Raw genomic sequence first — 26,884 nt, 5'->3', positions numbered from 1 at the left:
TATCTGCATCTCCTTGAATAAAAATGACAACAAGTAAAGAGAACAACTTAGCAGAATATGGAGGACAAAAGGCAAAACTGAAACGTTTTCCTGCTTTTCCTGAGGTCTGCTACTCTGTAAAATACCTAGATTTGAAAGACCTTAACTCACAAAAGCATATTCTTATTTTGGTTGTAGTCAATAATTTTGATAATTTTTTTTTTTTTTGCCAGAATTCCTTTGGATTGTCACAAGGTACAGCAGTCTGTTTTAATTATGTGCTCAATTATAGGATCATAATGTATGAAGAAAGCTATCTCTCAGTCACAAAGCAGTTCAGTGATTTTTAATTCATATAAATGAGGCTGCTGAACAGGAGCAATGAGCTACATTTCTACCCTGCACAACTGCATAACGTATTTTTTTTGCACTGGATAGTTCTTCTATGAAATAGTAATAATAAAGCTATTCCAGGGAGTAGAGGGACCACATGTACCGTTTTTCACTCTCCTGTGGGGTTTTGACCATTGCTGTTGCTGTGATGTTCTCTATTTCACCAGTGTAAGTGATCATCTTGTGATAGCTGTACTTCCCCTCTTGTACCTTCTGTTTAATCTTGCAAGTGAATAACTCAGTATATCAAGTCCATTTGAGGTAATCTCTGAGCTGTCTAATTGTACAATATCCCATTGTTGGTGCTCGCTGCCTCGTTTAGTAGTTCTTCTCTGTGGATTTGAAATACACAATGCAGAAATTACATACATTATTTCTGAATATATCTTCCGTTTAACTATAATTTTCTGAGTCAGTATGATTATTAGTAGTCTCATGAGTGAAAACTAAATGCTCCCCTAATCCTGATAAATTAACAAACAGTCTTTGTTTCACCATTTATTATGGTGTGTTTTTAGCCTAACAGCAATGTACTGTAGGTGGTACTTACAATTTTTAGAGCCATTTGAGTATTTCAGACAGTGCCCCAGGGAAGTGGTGCTGCAGGAGATACCTTGAGCTCTTTCTGCTTCGCTTTTAGGGACAGCTGCCTTTTACATTATTAACATGTTTTCAAGGCCACAGCTATGTACCATTCAGTTGTGGGTAAATTGAGATACTCACAGATGAACATATAAATTAATGTCAGAATTAGATGGGAGGCACTTCTGCCTCCCAGATTCCTGTCCGATCCATGACAGCAAGTCTCCCTTTGGAGCACTACAGTTTTGAAAATGATTCAGTAGCAGATGTCAGGAGTTTGCTGTTTGTCAGGAGAGGAGGGAGGAGGCTTGGAAGTGTGTGAGATATCTGAGAAGTGAATATTAGGCTGGCAAATGTTTCATGGAGCAGTGAAGCAGTGCTTGGTGTTATTGCTAGTGGCTGTGTGGACTGTCTTCATGAACACTGGGTGAATTGCTTTGCTAGTGGTTGCTGTTACAGGACACCAAAGAGTTTGGGGCAACTGGCATTCTCAGAAGACGTAGATAATGTGTATAGGCTGAGCAGCATGTTGAGAAAACAATGGGAGAAGTCCTATAGATATACATGTCCTATTATATTCACATTGTACATTTAAATAAAATCTGTCCTTGCAGCTATTAACAGGAATAAGACTAAACCAAAGATTTTCTCACATAGTCTAAAGGCATTAAATATTTAGCTCACACTCATGATTTAATTGAGCATTAAAAAAGAAGGCATTTGATAGTGAGGATGATGTTGCTACTCACAGTGAGTAGACAGAAAGGAGCTGCTGGCAAACAGTCTGGCTTGTTTGTTCTGCGACTAACAATATTTCTGAAACTTTGAAAATGAGATGGCCCACAAGACTTGAAAAATAATGCATGCAGAAATTGAAAATCTCCGTTAACACAACAGTGGATATTTGGATCATCATAATGATTACCATGACTATAGCAATGAAATTGGTTATTATAACACATTTCTAGTTTCAAGGCTCTGGCCTTTTTATAATTATGCTGAAAGCTTATGACAATCTTGCCTAACATGAGAAAGATTTCAGACCTCTGTTTAACCTTTCAAGACTGTGTTTGAGCAATTTACTAGAATGTTTAACTTTCAAAGAGAGTGCCCATTAAAAGCACTAGTTGGGGAATGTAAGCTAGCATTGATTTATCAGTTCAAATCCATGGCATAAGTGAAATTCAGGGAAAAAAAAGAGGTAGAATATTTCAAACTGCAATCAAAATGTGAGCAAGCTACATTTTATACTTTTAAAGTGTAAAATCACCACTTTATCACACCTCATCACTTTTGTCAGTTTAAGAGAACTTAAACATAACTCACTTTGGAGCTGGTTTCCACATGCTCAGTTCACCGGCATGCTTTGGTGATAGCCTTCAAACTGAATTATTGCTCAAATAGACACGGAAAACAGAACAAATCCTCTCAAAGTAGGAAGATGAATAGGCAAGTTCACAATTATTAAGTAGATTAATCCACTTTTCAGCAAAAGTATCATTTGTAACAATTAACTTCTGAATGAAGTAATTTAAAAGGCAAATCAACATATTTCAGGATTACTTGCAAAGTGACAGAGCAGATTTCTGCTTTTTCCAGCATCAGAAAATTGATCTAAATACATTCAAAGTAAACTTGCAGTCTTAATTTCCTCTTCCACACTGGCTGTCATACTTTTCTTCCCTTTACTCCAGACTACAGTTTAGGATTTGAAGCTTTTGACATTCCCCCATTCGTTGTAAAACTTCTTTCTGAACAACTCATGCACCTATTGTTTAATTTTTGCTCATACATAGCTCAGTCTCTCATTTAGCCTAAATCTGGTTGTATTCCACCTTTGCCACTGGATTATCCTACTCTTCCCTCTCCCTTACATAAAAGGCCTTACTGAAAGGCATCTTAGCCTGTGCTTGTGACCACATCCCTCCCTCTCTGCATCCCTGCAGGGGTCCACTGGCTGCGACCCAGTGCAGTGTTCCAAGTGCTGCTGCACTCTGCCACTCCCTGCTGCCGTGAGGTTACCTGCCTTCACTTCAACACTTTTATTTCCCTCTAAATGTTTTGTTCATGCAATTTCTCACAATCCCTACGAAATAATCCCTTCTCCCCATTTTCTCTAATTAGACTAAAGCTGTTTTGGACCGGGACTGTTTCTGATAACATGCATACAGAATGTCAGGTTCAATAAGGTCCTTCTCACAGCAGAGCCTCCCTGTTTTATGCACTTACAAGCCTGACTAACTCATCTAGTAAAGGCGTACCAGGCTACAAAGCAAAGCTACATAAAAAAAAAAAAAAGTCGAGTGGTCAGCATCTGCGCTACTGCCTCTGAGCCTCCAGTGTGAATAACAGCTAGCTCCTCACAGCTGAGCTGCCTGCTGGTGGCCTTTGGCACAATGCCAGAGCAAGACTTGAACTCTCCACTCTGGCTCTACACCAGAATTGCTTATTGGATCCGCTGGCACGCCTATCCATAAAGCTGCTGTAAAACAAGTAATAAATAACATTTCCAATAATTAATTATTCCTGGAACTGTATTCTCTGAGTAAGGATAATTCCTGGAATGGCACTGTTCAGTAAGTTGGGCTGCACTCTATTTGCTGGCTAAAGCAGAAAGAAGGGATCTATAGTCAAGCCCTTTCTACAAGTTTTGAATTTTTGTCAGTATAAAGACGTCCTCTGTTCTTAAGTCTAGTGAGGGCAAGAAAAGGGACCTGAACGTTCTTGCTTCAGGCATGAAAGGAAACACCAGAAGGAGGACTTTGTAATGTTTTTTGCCCCTACTTTGCAGCTGAGCTTCTGTGCATTTGAATTTAATCTCCTGCTTTTCCCTGCGGGGTGTGTGACAGCACCTCTGCAGCTGCCCAAGATAAGAAAGAAAAAAAAAAAAAACACCCAACCAACCCCAAACCATATCCGAATACTTATCTCAAGGAAAAAGTCTCAAGGTGTTGGTAAGGAAATGAACATGAAGATGGATTTGTAGGTGTCTCAGACTATTTCTGGTCAGACATGGGATTCACAAGCCCTTGCAGACAGCCCGTTCCTCTGCACTCACTTGTGTGCAAGAAAGCTCCTGAATTCTTTTGGGTTTAATGCATTATAAAAGCTCCTTGGTAAAACAGAACTAAAAATGGATTTTTTTTTGTTTAATAAAAGTCACTTAACTATTAGCAGTATCTTGGCACTCTGTCTAGTTTGGGAATCTATTGGAACTAACTTACTGAAGCCCTGTTATTGAGGTATTAATCATATCAGACTTCCAGCCATGTCTGTCAACTGCTCAAAATAAGTGTACATTACTCTTTTTCACATACAGTGTCTCCAACTTTCTAATTGTCAGGTAAGAAAGAAAAAATTGATGCTGCGCTCATCTGGAATTCAAATCTAATGCCACATTAATTCCCAATGTAGTACATTTAACACATTGTGAACCTGATTCTCTGTGGGTGTAAATTAGTGTTGCTTCAATTACACCAATAGCAGGCTGCTGATTGATGTCAGCTGAGAAGCCCTACAGGGTAGACACAAGTAACAAACACAGATCTGGATAAAAGTAGGACCCTTTTGCCTCATTATTTTCAGTTGTGAGCTGTAGGTTAGGGATCCTTGCCACTCTAACACTGATTATTTTGTTTTGTTTTTGTTTTTTTTTTTTTTTTTAATGAAAATTAGATTTTGTACTTACCTCATGAAGGATAAAAAAAGTGAAAAGAAGAAGACAATGAAAAACTTCATTAATACAATTGCAAATGGAAAGAAAATACATAAATATAAGTAAATTTTCTAGGTAAGAGAAATCAATAATTTCTGGAAGCTGTTCATATGGTGAGAGATTGTCTACATTTTTTCTCAACTATTTTTTAAAAAAATCAGATTAGAAACATTGAAATTTTATGTGAATATCTTCTTTCCTAGCATAGCATATTCTCTCTTTTCATCCAAGGTGTTTCAGAAAACACTCAGAACAGAAAATATCAGCTCTCAGGTCTGTAGATGGTAGACAAGCGCTCAAGCCATAACATTCAGATTTGAGTGCTCCTAAAATTTAGGAATACACTAATTGACATATAGTATTAATTTTTAACTGCCAAAAGGTTTTCCTCACTTTGACTCCTTCATAACTAGTATTATCTATCTCACAAAATTTCTTTCACTGTCATTTGCAGAAACTCTCTGACAAAGGACCACAACACATTGCCCAAATAAGTTTCTTAACTTCCCACCTGCTTGCTTTTTCCCCCTAGATCACACTCGCCTCTAATTCCCATGTTTGCTATTGCTAGTGTAGTCCATGCCTATCCAGCATAGTGCTGGATAACACGCCGGTCATGTGTTATCTGTTTACCCGGGCTGACATGTCTGCTCATTTGGTTTATGAGGATGCAAAAGGCTGGAATAGAAGCTCCAGCCTTGTCTCCTGTTGATGCTGCCTATGCAAGCTTGCTGTTATGTGGTATTATCCTGTCATCATACATTCAAGTACTCAGGTTCTATTATGGACTAGTGTCTCAGAGGTTTTTCCTCCTCATTGAACTAAGATGAAAAAATTGTTTGTCTTCCAGAAAAAAAAAAAACTTTTCTCTTCTTCTGCTACAATTTTTCTGCAGGAAACAGAAGGTAGCTTTTGTACAACTTATTTCTGTAGGCTTTACCTCAACCCAAGATTGTTACAACTAAAATCATTTTACTACATGAAGCAACTCTGCTGCTAATCCATTATCACTTTACTTCCTCACTTCCCATACAAAAGATAAAATTCTTGGTTAAAGGTTGCTGCTAGGGTAAGCAGCCATTTTCAGGCCTGAAATCCAGTGCCTTAGGTTGTATTGGCAAGGTATATCTGAGCTGGCCCCAGCTTTCTGAGCCAAATATGATCTCATCAGCCAGCTACCTAGCTTTGATTCACACTTTGACAGGTCCTTCTAGCAGGCAGGCAGCTACAGCTCATACCTGGATCATCAGCATCCAGGCATGTGACATCATGCACCATATCCACCATGTCCAATTAGATGGCAAAAGAGAATTCACTTGCTATGCATCCCCTGGCTATTCAGGGCCACGTATGACATTTGTATAATGATGCTCACCTGCAGGATCTATGGCTGTGAAGATATATACAGCTGTAGCTACATCCTACACCTGGTGAGCAGCTCTGCACAGCTTTGTAGGTGCACATATAGAGCGCCTAGTGCATTACAGTAAACCCACCTGGCCTGTCACTTCTGCAGCCAGGAAAAGGAGAGTTTATGTGAATATAAGTAAAACTGCAGCAAAAGGTCTCATACACCTAAGTATTAACTGTGTAGGCTGGACTTCCATAGCTACAGACACCATTACCCGCTACGATTTCCTCATCCGTATCCTCCCCTTTCTTCTCCCACAGTCATTCACTCCTTTCTTTCCTCTCCTTTTCATTCAGCCACTGATTCCTCCACTTTTCTTCAGCCTCCTGCCTCACCTCTATTTTTTGTGCTAAATATGTCCTGTGGTGCGGGGGCCCTCTCATTTTCTAGGATCAGATTTATTCTAGAGAATTCCTTTTTGTAATCCTAAAATTCACATTTATCTTTAGTGTTACAGTTCTTTTCCCTTTTATTCCTCCCCCTTCCCTCCTCTTTAATAAGCACTTACCATCTCCCTCTGGGAAGCATTTTATGTTACCTGTACGGTGTTCCTTGTCTGACTACAGCACCCCGCTGTTCTTCCTCTTAGGGAGCTGACCATGCTGCCGTACTGAAACCTTCAACAAGGTGAAGATGTTAAATTTTTTTTCAGAAACAGTGGGGGAAAAAAAAAAGAAAAAAAAAAAAAAGAAAAAGGAAATCTGGATGCTTCTGCCACATCACACACCACCTGGAAAAGTAGCAACAGAAAGGTAGGGCTAATACAGGTTGGCCAGGTCTGAGGGAGTGTAGGCAAGTCCTGTTGCACCAGTCAAATGCTTGTTGCATCCAAAGAGCCTCTAGAGTTGGGACTTGAACATGACCCAGCCTCTGCGGCCATCCCTTGACAAGATATCTGTCTGAGGATCTAGTTGTTTTGTTCTGCAGATGAGCAAAAGTGTGAGCCAAGAAGCAGTCATGCTGGACCACTGGAAGATTTTGGCTTGAATATGAACTTGAAAGTGAGCTTACATGAAAGCTGAAGACACATGATGTGGGAAATTTCTTAAGGGACGTATGTGTTGCAGTTCTTCTCTTCAGTTAATCTTGATGGGAGTGGTAGTGTAACAATTCCAACCGTGAAAATAGTAAGACTTTGCCGCTCTTGTTTTTCCTCCCAAATAATAGAAAATACATCAAAAGTCAAGCCAATATAAATGAAACATAGAATGGAAGAACTTGGTATCACTTTACAATCAGAAAATTTTGTACCTTCCAAATGTCGTGACATGACAGTCTTCATTTGTCTATAATCTACTAAACTATGCATAAATCTGAATTCAGAAAGAAATTGATGATGAAAACTTGAACACAAAAAGGATGAAAAAAGGAGAATTGCTTACAAATATTTTTATTGCTCATCTTAATGTTTCTTACATTTCTATTGTGAATGTAGAATTTTGTCTTAGAACACTTATTTTAAAATGCTGTTATTGAGTAACTATACAGTAACCTTTGTCATCAGTGAGTAAAAAAAATCATGTATATGAAAAGAGCAGCTAGACTGATAAGGAGGGAATATTATTGTATATTAAAGGTTATAAAGTGATGTTTGTTTAGTTTTCTGCTTTTCAGTTCTACAACTTAACTTAGGGTATGTATATAACATACAACTGCATAATCTGTCTACAAGTTTATTAGTGGTTTGCTAACGATCCTTAACAGACACATGAATGCAGTGTTTCTAAAAGACAACATTTATTCCTACCTTCTCATTAAAATTTCTCTCTTTCATTTCACTAATTTTATTTGAACATAAAAAGAATGACCTCTCTCCTTTTCAATACTCCTAGCTTTTATCTAAACAGCTGAGTACTTTGTTCATGTTTTCTGTTTCCATTATACCTGGTAATCTGATTTTAAAAAATACAGCATGTCTTAATTAAAGAACTGTGTGCATTTATGCAAGGGAGCATAATAATATCTGCATTACAGTAGAACCTTGTTAATTTGCATTAATGATAGGGAGAGCTATGGTGAATTAAAGAATTTTGCAAATTAGCATCAAAGTGAATAAATAATGAAAACCAGAGGGTAGTTAATCCACAAATGTTTCATTAATTCATTGTAACAGTTGTAGTTTGGCTGTAATTATCTGTGATTTTGTTATTCTTTAGTTAAGTGCTAGCAAAACATGTGATGTATGCTATAATGCTACAAATGATCTCTGCCCCGAGAAATTTACAATCAGGAGGACACCTACAGAAAAAAAGGGACCATACTAGGAAACACACCAGTGAACATAGCCTGTCATTCTTCCTCATCATCATTCCATATCTCTTTGCTGGGATGTTCCAGCAGTGAGTATGATAGTGTTCATATGCATATTGGAACACAGCTTAATCAAACATGAAAACTACTTGCAATTTTCTATATTCAGTCTTTAAAGGGGAGAGTGGAAGAAGCTGAAGGGTGTTTGGGGCTGCTCATACAATGTGCAAGTAAGTGGAATGCAGATGAGTGAGGTTTTGATGTATGACACCATCAAAGCGAAACATATCAAAGAAGAATTTCCCCCATTGGCTCGAACTGTAGGGAAATTTAGATAGGATTTGGTAATGTATGAATTCACCTTTAAATACTTTTTCAAATAGGGCCTGAGATCTTAAAAGACTATAGCAGTTTGTGTTTCGACTACCGAAGGTGATATTTCATGCTGCCTTTTAAACACAATAATCACAGAGAAGAGAAAGTGACAGGATTGTTTTTGTTTTTATCAGAATGTAAAAATTATGGCAGTAACACTGTAACAAATTCCCTTTTATACTGCTCTTGTTACATCAGCAGTGGACATTCAGTCAGGAGCTTGCTTGTATCTGCCCCAGAAATGACAGGTACATTTTCTAGTTGTCTGCACGATGTGTCTAAAGTAGAAGTGATTGAGCGTTTTTTCACTTTTGGTGAAAAGTCTGACCCAGATATTGTGCTGGGTCACAGCAGGTCACAGTAGTACAGATGGTGTTGACCACTCTGGCACACACACAGCGTTGTGAGCAGCCCTGCCCTGCTTTCAGCTTGCCAAGTGCTCAGGATGCCACCACCATGCAACTGCCAACTGTTTCATTAAGCCTTCTTCTGCCTGATTGCGGGTTGTCAGGGCATGGTTTAATTGAAAAGAAGCATGGAGGATGTGACGAAGGCACAGACATCTCTTTAGGTGCGCCCCTATTTTGTTAAATTATCTAGTTCTGGATTGATTCCCAGGCCTAGTCTTCTGGCCATCTACTTTGCATACATGTCAGATAACATACAGGTTCTCCTGAACTAGTTATGCCCTTCTGAGAAAAAAATCATGGATTAGTTCATGGGATAGTTCACTGGGGAGTTCTGTTCCTATAGGTAGGGTGGACAAGACCATTGGTAACACACCTTCTGGCAAAACCAATCTTACCCAATTACTTCACAGCTATGAAGTATTGGTAACCTTTGTAATTGACGTGGGCTTTTTTGTGCATTGTTTCAGAAAAAAACATGGGCACATTTACACCATAAAAGTCCTCAAGGTGCTTCAAGTCTGCATTGCCTCAATGCTAGCTACTATTTCAGCCAACTCTGTGGCATTTGAATAGACTTCAGTGCTCGTTGAAGCATGCAGCTATGGAAATCCACCTTGTCAACTTTTTAGTGATACTATAACCCATTTAAAATGGATTTGGGCTTGTCTGTCCTACTGACAGATGAACTCTGCCAGTGATGCTGTGAGCATGTATTCCTACATGTACATGTTCTGTTGATATAACTGGCCTTCATTTGTTTGGATGGTGATGTGGTCCTCCTTCATTGCCATAATTACTGTGCACCAGAATTGCCAGTTGGTGAATGAGGACCCTGTGAGACTGTGCATGCTCCAGTGGCTTCTGCACTGCCATCCACTACACAGGACGTTGTGGGTGCTTCCACCATAACGCGTGAATCAGTTCAAACAAGTAACACACTAAGGACTCTGAGGACAAATTATAAAAAAAAAAAACAGTGTCACACATAAATAAATACATTATTAATTTGGTTGCAACAATATGGATAGGTAGTATACTTTGCAGTATGCTGGAACATGCTGGAGTACACTTGCAAGTCTGTTGTAGCTGGGGAGAAAAAGCACCTGTGAAGGAACAGTACCTGCAGTAATACTGGACATACCTGAAATGGATCAGTTGAACAGCACAAATGATGGAAAAAGAATAGTACAAAAATGAGTGGGAAGAGTCAGGGAATAATCAGTAAATGAAAAATATCTGTAATGCAGGAACAGGAATCAGTGATGCAAAGTATTCAGGCTCTAGGTGTAAAGGTATGAAGGGCAGAGCATGATGGAATTTATTCTAGGTGGGTTCAGTTCAAGAAGCAATCTCTCTAGTAAGATGTTAGAATGGATATTATGAAGAATTTCTTCACTGAAATGGTGATCAAGCACTGGAACTGGTTGCCCAGGGAGGTGATGGAACCACCATCCCTGGAGATGTTTAAAAAATAGATGAGGTACTTGAGGACATGGTTTGGTGATGGGTTTGGCAGCCTTGGGTTAACGGTTGGACTTGATGATCTTAAAGGTCTTTTCCAACCTAAGTGATTCTATGAGTCTACGTTAATTTCACAAAAGATTTCAAGAACCACAGCCTTGTGATAAACCAAATAGCAGTCAGAAAATAGAGCAGATGCAGCAAAGTATTAAAAATGGAGGTTCATTTGATATAGATTTTTCTTGCTACTTCACTGTGCCACTTAATAAAAACCTTAACGTGGGAAACACTATAAATATGTCACTCATCATAAAGCTGCTTTAAACAATTAGAATGCAGTGACATAGCAGGATGAGTAGCCACTAAAATAACATACACAGTAATTCTGCTCTCTCACCCAAGAGCTGAAGAAAATGAAGTGGTAGTAAGATTACAATGGCTGCAATCACTTTTATTTTGTTCATGCTCCACTGAAGTTTGATGCACTTGCTCCTGCCTGTACCACATATTTGTGTTAGATAACAGACAGTATTTTAGTAATGGGGCTAGATATATGTGAACTCAGGATTAAAACTCCCTTTTGTCTCTCAATGCTATTTATATTTCAAACCTTTTCATGTCCACTCTTGCCATAGCATGATGTAGCTCTAGCTCTCATTTTAGTAATTGTGTTTTTCACTGTCAGCCTACTTGTTTTCTCATTGTTCTTTCATAAGTTTTTGTCTTTGATGTCTTATTTCAATTTGTTTATCCCAACATTTCAGCTTGGTTCTTTTCACTTGAGTCTCTGACATGGAGCTCTTTTCTTTCTTCACATCCTTACCCTTCACGGTTCCCTATCTATTATTTTCTTTCTGTCTTAAGTCTTCCTTTCCTCATTATTCTCTCCAGTTCTTTTTAAGTTCCCTTTTCCCTTTCTCCCCCCAACCCCGCCCCAGCTCTTTATCTATACTTCTCCTTTTCTTTATTGAACTCTTTATCTTTTTCTCTCTTGACTTATCTTGTTTGTTGTTTGGTTTTCTTTTTCTCCATTAGTTCTTCAGCCTGACTTTCCTTATTTTTGTTTTTATTTCACATCCTCATTTGTTTGTTTTTATACCTGTTGACCTATCCTCAAGCGTACCAGAATGGCTGCACCTGTGGTGTTGTGTCAATTAAAGAAACTGGTGAAAGTAAACTAGTCTAATATGGAAATTTATAAAAAAAATGTTGGATGGATGGCTGAACAGGGACTGCCAGATGTTCTTCTAAATTTAGAGTTTCAGGCACAGGATGTTTCTGTGATATAAAGATCTTATTTCTGACTCCCTTTCTGATGACTTCTGACTCTTTTGGTGGAGAAATTGTAAGGAAATGGTGGGGAACTGGATAACTGATAAAGAGACAAAGCATAAAGCATGGAATAGGAAAATGTGGTGGCTTAGAGGGAAGGACTTTCATTTGTTGACTGAATGATGTTGTCCATCACATACTATCAGAATTACCATAACTTCCTTGCTGAGAATGAGGTCTGAATCTTATGTGTTGTGGAGGTGGATGGCTCTACCTGAAAAGAGGAGCACAATGTTGCTGTTTCTGCAAGCTCCCTGTCAAAGCTCCATGACAAAGTGGGGATGTTTGATTTTCCTATTTATGTTCTTAAGCTGTCCATAATACCTCAGAGTTTTCTTCTGAAATTCTTTTCTTCCTGTAGCTCAGTGTTGTGAGCAAATACAGTGTTTGTTGGTGTTTTGTCAAAATGTCATTCCAGAAACTACCTTGGTGGATAGTAAGGTTCTGTTAAACCTGACACGATATCATCTAAATTATCATCTTAAACACTTTTGCAAGGTTTGCATAGACTGTGCACATAATACCTACCGTTTAATAATGATCTCAGAAGCGCAGCATTTCAGGCGCTGGTACAACAGCTAAGTATGGCCCAATTAGTGCAGTAACTTGTGTAACAGTAGAATCACTGCAGAAATCTCTGATGGAATTCCTGTGAGGGTGAGCAAGGGCAAGTAAGCAGGCATAATGTATTGCTATTAATCAGTAAACATTATGATGATAATATAACATCTCCTCAAGTAGCCCTAGTACAACATATGCTGCATTAGTAGCAGATGTCACAAATTCTGAGGCCTTACATAACATGTGCTGTGTCTTAAAAAAAAAAGAAAAAATTGCTTTCATGTGGAAAACATTTCTGTATCTTAGAATCTTCTATGCTATTGTTAGGAAACCTTGATCACCAGTATTGTATTTTACTGGAGAGACAGTCTACAGTTCTGGCCAAGAACATAGTTTAAGTGTAAGGCAGGTAGATAATAGATTTAGGGTATCACATCGTGTAGGAAATATTTTTTTTGCACTTGTTAGTTTTACATTGTAGACCAAGGTATTTAGGTGAGAGCACGAGACACTATGGAAAATGAGTAGATAGTTGCTGTGAGGATGATGGTGAGAACATACATTATAGCATTCTCTTCACAGCAGATGCTAAAATTGTACTTCTCTGGAGAAACACTACCATCAACATCGTGTCTGAAAAGGTTCTGTGTTTAGCTTGTGTTAACGGAATCTAGCTGGATAATGTGATTAAGGTCAACTTTTCTTTATGACACCACATTTTCAGTATCTAAGAAAAAAATAATGAGAAATTGTCAGTGTCTGCACTGTGACTATTCAACTGTTTAAAGCTATATGATTAATTTTTTGGTTTGGGTTGATTTTCAGGTTAAGATCCTGACATATGTACATTTTGTAATTAGCTGTAGTCACTTAAGATGGTCCTATCCTTTAAATGCTTTTTTAAAATTATTATTATGGTCTAAATAACAAGACTGGCAGGAGGAGAGCTTATGAGAATTAGATTTCAGAGAAATAAAAATACATTGAAGCATACTGGATAAAACTAGTATGGGGACATTACCTTTTTATACAGCACTACTGAAATCTATACTGGAACATGTATGTTCAAGGTAAATATTTAGGTTTCACAAATATGTTTGGAAAGTTTGAAAGTAAATTAGAAAAAGAACTACAGGCATGAGACAAGCTGGGAAACCTCCCACCCCTTCCACTCTGTAGTGAATATTGGAGATTTTAGAAGCTTAATGTATTTAGTAAAATTAAGGTAATTAGCACATGAACTTGCTCTCATATTTCTCCCCTGAAAGACAGTAAATTTTATTTTGTATTACTGTAGGATAACACTGTCAAGATAAACAATTGCCATGCAAAAATATATCTGTCCATAGCCTGGGCAAAACATAAGAAAGAGACCGATCATAGTTTATAAGTGTGCTCATGGCCAGCAAATTTCTGATACAAGAAAACTTCCCAGTGTAGTTCAGGAATGCAAAATGTAGATTTTGCTCCAGCTGAAAGAAATCTAGACAAAAAATTAGTGTTAAAAGTTAAAACAATTGGATCCCGTTCTCTCTCTAAGGGACAAAGATCACCTCTAGCTCACTTCCATACATTACAGTTATGTTTACCTATAGTTCTGTCTACTGAAATTTACTCATTCACCTGGAAATAGGTTTTAATATATAAATGGTGGATATCACCTTGCTTATAATAAAGCCATGGGTACTGTGAAGAATATATCATGGAGTGAGTGAGCCCCCTTAAACTTACCAGTAGAATCATTTGAACTGTGAGTGAAAACAGAGTTTCAGTCACAGCAAAGAGAAGAGCTCAGCCAGAGCCACCCGGACCTGCCCAAGGGCTTCGTTTTCCTTTGGGGTCTCCAGTGCAAGGTTGTGCACTGTGTGGTGGGCATGCAGGCTGCAGCACGGCAGCAGCAGCAAACTGCTTCTGGTTACCTGAGACGCTCACTGGATGAGCGAGCAGAGCCTTGGAGGAGTGGATGCTGTGCTGGACTAAAGTGAGACTTTGGGCCATTAGCTAACTAGACAGCTGTTATTTGGAAATTCTTTGGAACTCTGTTATTTATATCAAGAGATGCTTCCTCCCCCTTTGATTTGTTGGGTTTTGTTGTTGTTTTTTTATTTTTTCTTTTTTCTTTTCCTTAGGAAAAAATATACTTAGTGTTTATAGGACAGTGAGTGCTACTGATTTGGCAGAGACTGCCTGGATATTGCTGGTGAAGACGATATTTTTAGGAAGTAGGATAATGTGTTGATGGGCCTAGCCACAGTTACATTTATTGCAAAAACTAGACTCTGACTAAGGAACTGCATATAAACCACCCTCATTACAATTCCTCCTGCTGCCAATATTTTACACGTCCTGCTGCAAAGTTAAAATATGTTTCCATTCAGCAATAACTGTGGAGAAAGTTAATCATCATCCTCTAAATCAAAATATGTTTAAACATGAGAAAAAAAGATATCAGAAGTTTTTTAAAAGTTTGCTAAGGAGCCCCCTGAGTCACTGCTTTTACTTTTTAACCAGCCTTAGGATGAAAGAACAGCTAGAGAAGATTGGAAAAATTATTGTGTCAATATTGATAGGGAAAACCTGCAAGATTCAAGTATCAATAGGTCAGTACTTCTGACATCACTCTTGGACAGTATCCTGTTGGGTTGCACAGGATTCCCTTATCTAAATACAAAAGTGTGATAAAATGATAACATTAATATTAATTAACTTTGTTCAAGTATAGTTTATTGAAGAATTGAACTTAAAACCTATGCTGACAAAGAAAATTACATTGATATAAGAATCTCCTGATCGATATGTGACTTTGTAGCTCTGTGATTCATGTTTAAAAACAATACTATACAAAATCAATGTGATATGTTCTAAATTAAGACAGGTGAAGTTATGCATGTCAAAAGCTACGGCTAATGGAAAAGCTGAACTTAATTAAAATTTTCTTCCTCATGGGATAATGCAGGTTATTTGTCTTGGCCCACTGCCATTCAGTCTCTTTCTCAATGTCCTAGAAAAAACTTGAAAAACACGTATCAGCCAAATCTTCTGACTGAATTTTGAAAACAAAAGTGGTCAGGACAACTGTTCTGGCAAGCCATGTACATTCAAATAATGCATATTTGAAGACATCCAAAATTCAAGTCTTTGATCAAAGTCCAGAGAATGCTCACTGAAGTACAGCATACTACTTTGCATGCATGATTTTTAAGTATTCTGGAAAAGCTGAGACCTTTCAAACACTATCAAAAGATAAAATGAGTTCATTCTTGCTCTGCACCCATCTCTCCTACCTTGTCAAGTCATGTAAAGTGTGCAGATTTCAAGAAACAGCAATACCTTCTGGTGACTGGTGATGACAAGAAGCGTCTTTCTTAAAGAAAGATAGCAGGAAGCAAACACAAGCCTTAAAGGATGGGTAGGGATTCTGTTATATTTGTTAATCTTGATTTTCCTATTTAATTATGCATGTACCCTTTGCCCTTTTCCTGATTCGTGAGAACTCTTTGTGTTTGAAGGGGTCCAGCTTCTGTCTAAATAACTGTTTAAAAATCAACTTCCACAAATCCATCACCTTCAAAGAAGTGTTACAATTAGATTATTAAGATGAAATTGTGTTCTTCCCTGTGAGAGAGACAGAAGAAAACAAGGTCCCGCCACCTGCATCTTACAGTCAAGAAACCCACTCCAACAATTTGTTCGACACCTTCTGTGAGGTTTTGAACTTCCAGCTGTCTGAGACTTCCATGAGTTATTTCACAGCATACCGAAGTGAAGAGGACCCTAGGGGGGAAAACATTGTTTGTGATGTACTTAGCTAAAGAGCATCAGCTGCATTTTATCAAGTAGTTTCTTTCTGCTAAAGGAATCAATCAATGTCTTCCCATATAATCCTGCAGAATCAAAATCCAATGGATAATGTATTGCACTACATCATAAAATATGATACTTATTAAATACACATAAAAAAAAAAAAATTACTGGATACACGCAGAGCTTGCTGTGAATACCTGAAATGCTATTAGGTAGGACTGGATTAATCTGCCCAATTCTAGTGGAGTTTATTTGTAAAACATATCTTATTATACTAGCAGAAGATATGCTATACTGGCACCTCATCCCAGGATTTTATTGTGACGATTACAGCTTTCAGTAGTCAAGCAAGGAACTCCATAAAAGTACTCTGAAATTGCATTTTTTAAATTTCAACCCTGCCTACAACTATAAACTCAGAAGAACTGAAATTTCAATAAAATAACTCAGGAGTATTTAATTTTCCTCTACTCTGGATCTGCTGCCTTATAATACCTATTCCGTCGGCTATTAAATGTTCAGTCCTGTAAAGCCTGCACATGATCTTTGGAATGTGCAGAGACACTAAGGTATAAATGACTACAGAAAGTACGAAAGAGCAGAGGTTCAGAATGCTGCTGACTGTTGTGGTAGTTACAACTTCAAATGGGAATGAACAATCCTACTCTCTGTGTCTACAGCAAAGGGAAGGAGAGATGAAGGAATACAGTTCATTTAATTGTGCAGCTGTAAATACATTTTCAGGCCAGGACAAAGAAGACATTGCATAATCGCTAGACCTTTTTCCAGTACAACCAGCCATGTAGAGAAGGGGCTTATCATTGCATTAGGACATAAAATCAATATCTTGCAAAAGTCAGAAATGAGATCATGAAAGAGCAAGGTGTTGTATCTACAAAGGTTACATATATCCAGTTTGGTATTTACAGTGTTAGACTTAGCAAAGGAAAAAAAAGGCAAAAATCTTTCCCATTCAGAAGTGTGTAACAGTGTGTGACAAAATAGGCTATTTAGTAAGCTTCTGTTTATGTGCTTATCAAGATGGATTTGGATGGCTTTGAAGACCTGTACTTTGTGCAATAATCACGCCAATAAAGTGCTTAGAAAATCATGTTTTAACAATATTTCTGTTATGACAGTAATTGGCAAAATGAAGCAAAACCAAAGAATGCTTGTAGGATTTACAAGGTAACATTTATTGCATTTCAAAAACATTTTCTAGGGTATTAAAACTGCACAACCCTGACCCTGTGAAGGAAGACATGGTGATCATCTCCCTTGGACTACACTGAGGGGGAAAAATATTAGTGATTATTTATTTGTTGCAAGTTTTGAAAGATTTATATCATAATAACATAAATGGTAAAAAAATATTGATGTGACAGGGCATTTACTGTATTATGCCATGGGAATGGCATCATAAAAAGCTCATTAAATCAGGTGTTTACACGGTGTAGTGGATTTTTTTGCATAAAGTTTTTTATTGCATATGTCAGACCTTTACTTAATGACGTTAATATAACCTATCTGCATTCAGTTCATCTGTACTGGAGTAACTCAAGGTGAAACTTGGTCATGCAGGACTGGTTGACGTAGGAATTATTTCCTTTTATAACTCTGGGTATTGGAAGAAGATTCAATCCTATTACATCCTTCGAAATGGAATCTACTTCTATGGCTATTCTACCCATGAGGTATCTTGTCTGCTGCACCTAACCATCTTATATAACGTAACAATGTACAAGAAATTAGGTTTTCCTTCCTCCTTTTCTCAGAACATTTATATTCAATGTTAGGATGAAACTTTTAAAACCAGAGAACTGCACCTGCATAACAGTGACAAGGAGGCTCATCTGGACCCTAGTCTGAGCTGATGGAGCAAGGATTGGAGCATGTCCCAGACAAATGTCATCATCACTGAAATATTGGCTATTCAGAAAGCGAGTACAGAGCTCTTATTCTCACTGTAGTTTGATCAGTTTTTTCCTGGACCTGAGAAACCTTTACTGTCAAAACTCCTTCTGTAAGGGAGTTAGCATTTTGTATGAAAATTTCATGATTAGTGCAAGTACATAGCCAGCAATATGGGAAATGCTCTCAGTTCCAAATCTATGAACTATTGTATTGTTTTCTTACTACAGTATTATTAATATTACGTCCACTTAAGGATTATTTTAATTAATCTGGGTTGATTTGGAACATAACTCTCAATTTAGGTTTACAATGAAAAGGCAGAAAATATAACCGCTTCTTTAACATAATGATTTACAGAGGAAAAATATGTGGTATGTGTGTTTGATGGCATAAGGGTATGCACTAGGCACTGTATATGTATACCTAAAAGGTGGCTTTACGTCTCCTATTCGTAACATTGTGATCGTCATTTGAAGAAAATGGAGATGTTTGTATGGAAGACACAATAAAATGAGCTGAAACTATGGCTTTATTGAAACTACTACTAAAATATACCTAAGTTTTAAAATAAAAGGAGACAGGGGAAAAAAAAAAAACCAGCAACAAAAACAAAAGAGGATGTTACAGGGACAAATTTGCAGGCATCCATTTTGTATCACAATCTGTTATTACAGTCTAATTCAGCAGCAAGTCATCAACTGAGAAGCTGTCTGGGAGAGAATGGCTGCGGTTCCTCCACACAGTCTCAGCAGAAAGTGTGTGTGTGTGTGTACTGAAAAGCACTGCTGCAATATATAAATGTTCATCTAGTCTGGGATCTATTCACAGATATTACTGAACCAGATCTGAAATAAACGCATTTACAAGTTAGATTAAAGCTGCAGTGTGAATTTGTGCATGCCATATGATGCTGAGGACCTGAGCATAAACAATACATTTGGAGGCGACAAAGAGCAGCTAAAATTCCTAAATCTTCACGAAGTATATAGACTTCTATGTAAAACATTCCAATACACTTTTATTAAAATTATTCAAATCTGGGCTGCTGCCTGTCCTCCCAGCAACAAATTTCGTTTACTTTTATTGCCTAACTGACTTCTGTCAACTTCCCTTGGACTACTAATATCACTAAGAATTTCACGATCAATGTCTGTAAATAGAATAGGTTTATAGAAAAAAAAAAGAGTTAAAAATTCTGATCCAAGTCATGAGTCATTGAAAAAAGTGATTAATGAAACAGGGAGTTGTGAAATCAGAAAGCTTTGCTAAGAAGAAAATACCCCACTATTAACAGATTCAAAGTAGTGATGGGCAATACACCTATACCGTGGCAGCACTGCAATTGCAACCGAATGCAACATCAGGGGTAGATCCTGCTGTAGTGCACTGCACCCGTGACATAGCTCTGCTCTGCTCCCTGCCCCACCGTGCTCCTGCCTGCCTCAGGGCTCTCACTGGTTACAGTTTTGAAGCAAAGTTGCCCTGGGACGGTTTTGGGTCAGAGGCAATGCGGCTTGGAAGAAGCTGTAAATCATTTATTCAATATTTTATTCTTGGTCTTGTTTTTGGTTTTTTTTTTTTTGTTCATATCTTGACTAGTAGATTTCTCATTATAGATAATGTTCTATGTTTTATAATTACCTCTGAAATACTACATTAGAATTAAAAGCTTGCAGAAGAAGCTTCTAATATTGGTAATGAGAGAATGTTCACCAAACTGGAACTGACCTTTGCTGAAAAAGACTGGCAAAAGCCTTGCCTCCTTCACGCTTCCTGCACTTGGATGACGCCAGCGAGAGGTGAGTGATTCCATCGAAGATGGCTATTCCCAGGCGCATGACACAAAGAATTCTCTTTATCTCAGAACTGCTATGTATAAAGTAGGGGAGACCGGGAAAAGTACAATGAGCAGTTTTCCTCAAACTACAAATCTATGGCTTCCATTGTCTGGCAAAGGGGTGGTAGCATAACAGCTTTTCCATGTTGTATAGTAACATCTTTACAATCAATAATATGATATGCCTTGCTTTTCCTTTAACATTTGTGTTTACTTATAGATAGAATCATAGAATTATTTTGGTTGGAGAAAGCCTTTAAAATCATCAAGTCCAACTGTTAGCCCAGGACCGCTAAGTCAATCATTAAACCATGTCCCTAAGCACCACATCTACAAGTTTTTTAAGTACTTTCAGGGACAGTGATTCCACCATGTCCCTGGGCAGTCTGTTCCAGTGCTTGACCACCCTTAAAAGAAGAAATTTTCCCTAATATCCAATGTAAACCTCCCCTGGTGTAACTTGTGGCAGTTTCCTCTTGTCCTGTTGCTTGTTCCTTGGGAGAAGAGACTGACACCCACCTGTCTACAACCTCCTTTCAGGCAGTGGTAGGGAGTGATAAAGTCTCCCCTGAGGCTCCTTTTTTCCAGGCTAAACGACCCCAGACACATGCTCTAGATGTAGCCACTGAATGCAAATGACAGTTTGAAAGATATTATTTTTTCCTTTTCATTAAAAAACGAAACAAAACAAACTATTAGAAGGAAACTAAAGTTCTACACTAAGGAGAAGACAGATGAGAATCACGAGACATCCACAACTGTGAGAAAGTTATGCTGATACTGTGAACATATGACTTTATGTCTACGTCATGTGGAGCCTTTTGCCTATCACCAGTAACAGTATGTGGGACTAGAGAGACAACATCTGTGGTCCAGAGGGACAGTACCTATATTCCTCCTTGGTTTATTACTGACATTATTCTTGATCACTGATGTTTGCCATTGACATCTCTGATTTCAGGTTGTCACGTTATTGACCTCTCCAGGACTATGACAGGAGGTGAGGATTAAGGGCATTGGACTCCTGGATGAGTGAACTCTCTTCAGACCTCCCAGGGTAGCTGATTGTCACATGCCAAACCAGACAACTACACCATGTCTTATTAGTCTCTTATAGACTCCCTCACTTTCCCCCCTGCTTTGCACACTAATGATGCATGACATGAGAGAACTTACTATGCTTTGTCGAAAAAAAAAAAAAAAAAAAAAAAAAAAAGAACTGTGTTTGAAAACACTGAAAATCTGCTGCTGCTAAGAAAAAGTAAACAAATAGGGAAATTGCACGATGCAAAGTTTGTATGGTTCTGTCCAGGAAGGAACATGATGTCTGAAAAGCAAGAACTTTTTTAACAAAAGATGACCTTGCTGAAAAAGACTTCAGTCAGTAAACCCATCTCTTGCCAGTCTCGTCACTTCTGCACTCCCTTATTCAGCTCAACATGTGCCACAACTTTTGAATTTGAAGTTTAGGAACTTGCATATCATATTATGTAATAATCTGTAGGAAGAACTTCAGCAGTAATAATGTTGGATTGCTGCTTTTGGCTGTCCTTAACGATCATGAAGTGATAATTTTTTTACTGACACTCCCTAATCTGGCACAGAGATAGAGGGAGGTAAGGGGAACAATATCTCTGTTTGTCTTTTAGCTTCATTTCATTATCATAACACACAACCTCATAATATTTAAATATCGGCCGTTGTCTCCGATAAGACTTTCCATTAGCTAGCCTCAATATTTGCAATGTTCAGGTTATTTTTACTATGTGCGTATGGAAAGACAAGGCAAGGTATATGCAGATAAAGCGAAGTAAACATTTCGATCCATAATCTTCATTAAAACTGGCAGCATTTACAATATCATTTTTGTCCTGAGGTCTAAACAACCTGTGATCTAAAACTCCAGCACAAGACTTCCACAAAAATTTTTAGATTTGGAATTTACAAGAACGTATTTATTAATAAATCTTTCTTTATCAAAGGTAATGAATTGATACTGCATTTGGAAATAATGGACCAGATGATGAACACAAATCTACTTTTCCACATGGGGCTTCATTGCCTGTCTTGTGCATATAATATTTTTAAAAATTAATCTCAAGTGCAACAGTGGTCATTTTGAGAAAACTTATGGTATAGATGATGAATTGAGAATTAATGGTTATGTTCAATTGAGTTTAGACTACAAGCTTTAGATTTTGGTCAACTTTTGTACTGAACTTATTTTTGTACTTGGAAATTATCTCAAACGAGCGCCTCATATGCAGAGTCACTCAAATGACCTATTTCATAATTCTGTCATTTTTAGCACTAAGCTCTAGTTCTAAATAATGATAACCCCTGAATCTACTTCAAATTATTTGATCAAGCCAATTGTTCTTCATTAGAATTAATTAATATTCAAAATGATAAAGGTTCTCTTAAATCATGATGACAATGCAGTTTTACGGTTACTTTATACATTTTGATTTAAATGTTGAATTTAGCTGTTTGCTTAAATGTGTTGTCTGTAGTATACATGAATTCTCTGAGTTGTAGTCAGCAGCTCATCTAGTAGCTTCTTGTATGATTAACAAATAACTAGGGAAAATGAAAGAAATTTGCAGTTTCCCAAAGAAAAAAAGTGACTGTGCAAGCTGGTTTTTATTCTACAGTTCTCAGGATGTAAACATCTGTTTGTATTCTGTATCACAACAAAACTCCAACATTTTCTGACCATTTTAAGGAAATGGAATTGCATCAAATAGGCCAAGTTTTTAATATGTCTTTTTCCATCTCTGTTCCTCACTGGAAACAAGAGAGTCTGCCTTGGATCCAGGAACCTTTTGTTAAAAGGTGAGCTGGCAGGCCTTGGAGGGGCTAAAAAAAGAAGACCAGAACTAAAAAATGTGTCAGAGGGATCAAAACTGGCATCAAACCAAAGCACAGTCCACAGTTTGGAGTGATTCTATTCTCTGTCTGTTGGCTAATATTTGTGAAACCTGATTGTCAGGTGTCCCAAAGCTGATTAATATAGAGCCATACAGAGGATAATAATCTTTTCCCTTAGTTATTCTGTTAAAAAAGGTGTCAAAAACATGTGTGGGTGAACTAAAATTTTCAAAATTGCAAGCAGAATATGCAGACAAGGAAGAAATTCACGTTGTTTTTGCAAATAGTAATATATTGCAAAGTTTTTTTTCTTGTTAGATAGAATTTAAATTTAAATAAAAAAATACTAATAGTGCAAACTTTGGCATGTAAAAGGAAAGGAATGCCATAATGCAATGCCATAATGCATCACATTGCTGTGCAACCTCAGCCAAGTTCCTTTCTAATATTTTTTTTCTTTCCTTGAGTGAATGACATTTTTGCATCAGATTCTTTCTCCTTTATATATAAGGCTATCTCCGGATAATCTGAGTACAAATGCGCTGTTACCAGGTTGGTAAACAGCATATCAATCTCATCAGGAAATTCATGTATACAAACCCAAATGTAATAGTGGGAAAGGAATGAAACCATTGAAAATGTTTTCATGGACCTTGCCTTCCTGTTCATGGGGTAGGCACCTGTCTCCCTATTAGCTGGGTCCACCAACTAAATGGTTGTCTTGTTTCCTCTCGTACCTTTCAGTTTCTAGCCTGGCTTGTGAGGAGGACGGCTGGGATGTTGGGTCTCCAAACAGGTGGCCTCTATGGAAGCTCAGTAGCACAGAAAGGTAAGTGTCCAGGAAGTCAAGGCAGCTGGAAAATCCAGAGCCAATGAGCCTGAGGAAATGGGTGATGTGGCCATTTACCAGCTGGGCAGCCTGTGAAGAACAGGAGAGAGGTACCAGGAAACTGTCCAAGTAGAAATCAGGCATCCTGCCAATGCAGTGAGCCTGTGAATCTGAGAGCCCTAAGGAATCAGATGGCATTTTACGTGATACCATGGCATAAGGCTTGATGATTTGGCTGTCCCTCCTGGATTAGTTATTTCTATTAAAAAGTGTGGCCAGCCATTGGGATTTATTTCATAATCATATCATTGAGGGCCTTGTGGATGGTCTCCTCAGCTACTTTTAGATCTGTTAAACGTGTGGCAAGATCACAGTGCTTAAGACAATGCAGTTCTTGATAATGTTGCAAAAAGTATATTTTGCCTGGCAAGTTGAACCAGAATTTTTTTAGCTAGAAGACAGGATTAGAATAACAGAGAAGTGAAGAAATAAGGTAAAGAAAGAAAACAACTCAGGAGGGAAGGAGTAATAACAGGAACCCTGTGCTAATAAGAATAGATGGTATTATGTAGAAATTAGCTAAATCTCATAAAATATTTTATTTTTCCAACATCCATTCAGGATGCTTGATGGGATATGAAGAGCAAAGCTCAAATACAGATATGCCCAACCCTAAAATCATAGGAGGTGGTGGTCTGGAAAAAGCAGAAATGAAATGTCACATCAACACCCCTTTGAAGGGTCTCCAGTCAACACTACCCAAAGAGTGACATTCCACTCTCATGAACATCAATAAATCAAACACTTTTTGGAATTATTACTGTAAGTATCTCTTCCAGTGGTATTTCAGCTTCTGCCAATACTGTATGGTGTTCTGACAAGAGGCCTGCAAGTCAGTTTATTGCAATTCTTTCAATCTGAGCAATCCATTTTGCATGTATATGTGTTTTTTTTTTTTATCTCAGTCTTTTGCCAATCTGATAAACAATTTTATGTAACAGGCTGAACTAGCATTGAGGTTGTGAGCTGGTGTTTGTTACTTTGGACAGCTTAGCACACAGACTTTTGCATAATCTGTCTCTAGAAGGAGAACAAACTTTTTAAGTGCATCAGCTGTAACAGTTGATATGTGGGCAAGGGATCAAGGGTAGTCACAGCTCGCCAAGCATCTTCAATTTCTTCTGCAGATTCATCTAAGTCATCTCTTTCCCTGTCACTCCCCCGTAATGTCCCAGGCCCACAGACATTTTTATAGACAGACTGCCCTTTCCAGCACTTATTTAAGGAAAACAAAGTATGGCAAAACAAACAAACAAACAAACTCCTATCGGAATTATCAGGGGAAGGAAACATCTCACCTCAGATGGCTTCTGTTCCGATAGGTTAATTTTCATATCATGGGACTGCCAGTCTTGAAGTTTGAAATGGAGGACATACTACATGTTGAATATTCAGACCAAATATGACTGAATGATTAATCCTGAACAAACACTGTCTAACATGAAACAGAATAACTAGTATATTTTCTTTCTCCATTTTGCCTTTCCAGCTGTGATTTCTGTCTCTTAGCTGAGGTGGTATGTTTCTGAAACTTACAGCAACCTAATCTTACTTTGTTCACGAGCTGTTTCAAAATAATGTTTTCTGCTTTAATGACTAGATTTTCCATTCCAGCGCTATGCGTCTGTTTGTGTATTTGTCTCTTCTGTGCACGCCTTGTCAATGTAATTAAACATTACAAATGTCCATTACAATATATGCTGGATGAGACTACTCCCAGCAACAGTGCCAGATGCAATCCTCCAGCTCATATCACTGTAGTTAATGCACAAACCTTTCAGCAACTGGCACAAACGAATGTGTTGCTGCTCTTATTCACCATGCTGTATCCACGTGTTTTGTTTCCTTTGTCCAGCTTTGATGCTCCTTCTTCTGACATGAATAGTTTTTTTCAATAGCAAGTCCTACCAGGTTCTGTTTGCTTTCTGTCTGACACCAGATCAGATGCCCAGTAACAGTCCTGTCAATCAAAGGCAGTGAGCAGCTTATGGAAATGAATGAAATGCAAACACAGAAGCACCCAGACAGCAGGGAGACAGATGTTAAGAAGGTGGGAAACAGAAAGGGTCACTAGTGTTGGACTGTACAGGAATTTCTCTTTGCTGATTTAAAACTTTGCTTGATGATTAGATTTTCATAGTGTGGTGCAATTTTGTGTTTTCTTTTTGGAAGACTGAAGTACACCAGTAGCTTTTGAGGAACTTCTGTGTATGCCAGTCTCTAGGCTGACCATGAACATTGTACATTCCTTCCCTGTCCACCTCTAGCCCATAGCAGAATAACTGGCCAGAGGACACACTAAAAAAGCATCACCCGCTGCTGGTAACTTTGATATTTTTGGTTGTAGAAGTGAGACTGTAATTTGTGTAGCTGAGATATGAGTTACATCTAAACTCAATGAACAATTTCTGGTTTCTAACTCTTGCCTTAAGTGCTGCTTATCTGAAACAATCATGTTTAAGTGATGAGACTGAAAATAATTGGTCAAGTACACCACTTAGTACAGATGCAGGATATTTTTGGACTTCAAAACAATTGCAAAAAGAAAGCAGTGCTTCTAATTAGTGCTTTTATGTAGTTAAGAAAATTAATATTGCTGAAATGGAGAGTAGAGAGGAGCAGAAAATACATACGTTCTCCTGTAACAGTCCTTGGATATAATCTTGAGAAAAGACAGGGTTGGGTATTTTAATCTTCTTATTTCATGATCTATCTGTTGATTTAACTGTGCTCAATTGTTAAAGAGAGTGTCCCCTTTTGCTATAGAAGACATCAGAGTGGTACTTTGTGGAATTGCCCTGGGTCAGAGATATTTCCTCTTGAAACAATACTGCAGCTTCTGACCAGCTTGTACTCATTAGGAGTTCTCTCCTGATACGAGCTACTTTTTTTTTGTGACCAGTTATTTTGAGAAGGGGTAGTCATTTCCCTAAAACCAGACTAAAATTGCACTGCAGGTGTCAATTGCTAGTAGAGAGATAACCCCACACTTCTGACCATGTAGAAAGGCATCTGCCCAAATTCAACCCAAATAGCAAAGACACCACTCTTGAGCTCAAAAGCTCTAACTGTGTGAAACCTTGTTTATAACTATTAAAAT

The 26,884-nt window shown here is 37.9% G+C and overlaps 1 long non-coding RNA gene across 1 annotated transcript in view; it reads right to left on the bottom strand.

Annotated features, from left to right (window-relative positions):
• LOC308066626 overlaps positions 1-26,884 on the bottom strand; it is an 85,547-nt gene that overhangs the window by 17,971 nt on the left and 40,692 nt on the right. The window contains exon 2 of the long non-coding RNA XR_013929232.1: positions 1-26,884. This exon is cut by the window's left edge and continues 17,971 nt beyond it; it is cut by the window's right edge and continues 22,438 nt beyond it. This is a non-coding gene — a long non-coding RNA (uncharacterized lncRNA).

This window comes from Falco punctatus (genome assembly GCF_963210335.1).
Source record: "Falco punctatus genome assembly, chromosome: 6".
Classification (NCBI taxonomy): Eukaryota; Metazoa; Chordata; class Aves; order Falconiformes; family Falconidae; genus Falco; species Falco punctatus.
The sequence above is the reverse complement of the archived record's forward strand: the minus strand, read 5'-3'. Positions and strand labels throughout refer to the sequence as shown.